Consider the following 2,943-nt stretch of genomic DNA (forward strand, 5'->3'; position numbering starts at 1 on the left):
AAAAAAAAAAAATCTAGCCTGGCATGGTGGTGCACACCTATATTCCCAGCTACTTGAGAGGTGGAGGCAAGGAGGCAAGAGAAGCATTTGAACCTAGGAGTTTGAGGTTGCTGTGAGCTATGAAGCCAAGGAACTCTATCTAGCCTGGCGTAATAGACTAAGACCCTGTTTCAAAAACATGCAAACAAATAAAATATATTTCCCTAATGTCCAATGATTTTAATCACTTTTACATATGCTTATTGACCTTTTGGAAATTCTCTTCTCTGAAGAAAGCCCAGGTTTTTTTTTTTGGTTTTTTTTTTTGAGACAGAACCTCAAGCTGTCCCCCTGGGTAGAGTGCTGTAACATCACAGCTCACAGCAACCTCCAACTCCTGGGCTCAAGCGAGTCTCCTGCCTCTACCTCCCATATAGCTGGGACCACATGCACCCGCCACAATGCCTGGCTATTTTTTTTGGTTGCAGACATCATTGTTGTTTGGCAGGCTGGGGCTGGATTCAAACCCGCCACCTTAGGTGTATGTGGCTGGCACCTTAGCCACTTGAGCCACAGGCGCCGAGCCAAAAGCCCAGCTTTTTATCCTTTTTTTTTTTTTTTAACTGGATGCACATTTTTATTTTTCTGTTTGTTTGTTTGTTTGCAGTTTTGGGCCGGGGCTAGGTTTGAACCCACCACCTCTAGTATATGGGGCTGGCACCCTACTCCTTTGAGCCACAGGTGCCACCCACATTTTAATATTTATTTATTTATTTTGAGACAGTCTCATTTTGTGGCCCTTGGTAGAGTGCCATGGTGTGACAACTCACAGCAACCTCCATCGTAGGCTTAAGCAATTCTCTTGCCTCAGCATCTCAAGTAGCTGGGACTACAAGTGCTTCCCACAATACCTGTTTTGGCAGGGAAGGGGTCTCACTCTTGCTCAGGCTGGTCTCCAACCTGTGAGCTCAGACAATCCACCCGCCTCAGCTTCCCTGTGAAAGGAAATTTTAAAATAAGCACTAAAATGCTGGGTGGGTCACACCTGTAATCCTAGCACTCTGGGAGGCTAAGGCACGTAGATTGTTTGTACTCAGGAGTCCAAAACCAGCCTGAGCAAGAGCAAGACCTCATCTCTACTAAAAATAGAAAAATTAGCCAGGTCCCTGTAGTCCCAGCTACTTGGGAGGCTGAGGCAAGGGGATTGCTTAAGCCGAGGAATTTGAGGTCGATGTGAGCTATGGCACCAAGGCACTCTAACCTGAGTAACAGAGTCAGACTCTGTCTCAAAAAAAAAGGAAAAAAGTGCATTTCTCTCTCTCTATTAACAGATTAGGATAGATATTCCTAGTGAGTAGAAGAATGAGGACAGGTAACTTCTGCATCCCCAGACTAATGGGGATGCAGTCATCTATAACTCATGCCTGCTGAGGTCATTCCAGCCATTGTAATCAGTGCAGCCCATAAAAATGGAACAAATTTGTGGAGGTTTTACATACCAGGCTTATTGGCCCTGTGATGCCTGCACATGTTCACATTCTTGTAGAAAAAACTGGTTCCATGTCACCTTTAACTACAAGTGGACACTGAGCATATGTCTACTCAGATACTATAGAAGTGGACAAAGGATTAGAGTGGACAGTTAGCAGTCCCTGAAAAGATATGAAAAAATCCCTGTGAGAAGATGCACCTACCTCCTCTAATAATGCTTATCTCCCAAGGTAAGATTACAGGAGTTCTTCATCTTTTTTTTTTTTCTTTTTTGAGACAGAGTCTCAAGTTGTTGCCCTGGGTAGAGTGCTGTGGTTTCACAGCACGTAGCAGCCTCAAACTCTTGGGCTTAAGCGATTCTCTTGCCTTGGCCTCCCAAGTAGCTGGGACTATAGGCGCCTGCCACAACGCCCGGCTATTTTGTTGTTGTTGTTGAGGTTGTCATTGTTGTTTTAGCTGGCCCCGGGCCAGGTTCGAACCCTCCAGCCTCAGTGTATGTGGCCAGCACCCTACCCACTGAACTATGGGTGCCACCCAGGAGGCCTTCATCATTTATACCATATAATTTTGAAGTGCTTACAGTTTTTTAAATAACAATCATCTCTATTATAATAAAAAATATATAAAGCAAAATGAAAGATGGAGGGAATAACAAAAGATTTGACTGCATAAGAGGTAAAACCACTTATATTTTTTTTTTTTAAAAAGCCTCAAGCTATCTCCCTGGGTAGAGTGCTATGGCATCATAGCTCACAGCAACCTCCAACTCCTGGGCTTAAGTGATTCTCTTGCCTCAGCCTTCTAAGTAGCTAGGACTACAGGCATCTGCCACAAAGCTCAGCTATTTTTTGCTTGCAGCCATCGTTGTTTGGCGGGCCTGGACTGGATTTGAACCAGCCAGCTCAGATGTGTATGTCTAGCACATGAGCCACAGGCGCCAAGCCATTTTTTTTTTTTTTTTGGGACAGAGTCTCACTTTGGTAGAGTGCTGTGCCATCAAATCTCACAGCAACCTCCAACTCTTGGGCTCAAGCAATCCTCTTGCCTCATTTTTTCTATTTTTAGTAGAGATGGGGTCTTGCTTTTGCCCAGGCTGGTCTCTAACTGGTTAGCTCAAACAATCCACCTGCCTGGGCCTCCCAGAGTGCTAGGATTACAGGCATGAGCCACCATGCCTGGCCTAGCTTTTAATTTTCATCATGAAATTTTTATTTATTTATTTATTTGTTTTAGAGACAGAGTCTCACTTGATTACCCTTGGTAGAGTGCTGTAGTGTCACAGCTCACAGCAACTTCCAACTCCTGGGTTTAGGCGATTCTCTCGCCTCAGCCTCCTGAGTAGCTGGGACTACAGGTGCCCATCACAGCACCCAGCTATTTTTTTGTTGCAGTTTGGCAGGGCTAGGTTTGAACCCACCACCCTCAGTATATGGGGCCGGTGCCCTACTCACTGAGCCACAGGGGCGGCCCTTT

The sequence above is a fragment of the Otolemur garnettii genome, unplaced genomic scaffold (assembly GCF_000181295.1).
Source record: "Otolemur garnettii isolate 467f Iridium unplaced genomic scaffold, OtoGar3 scaffold00001, whole genome shotgun sequence".
NCBI lineage: Eukaryota > Metazoa > Chordata > Mammalia > Primates > Galagidae > Otolemur > Otolemur garnettii.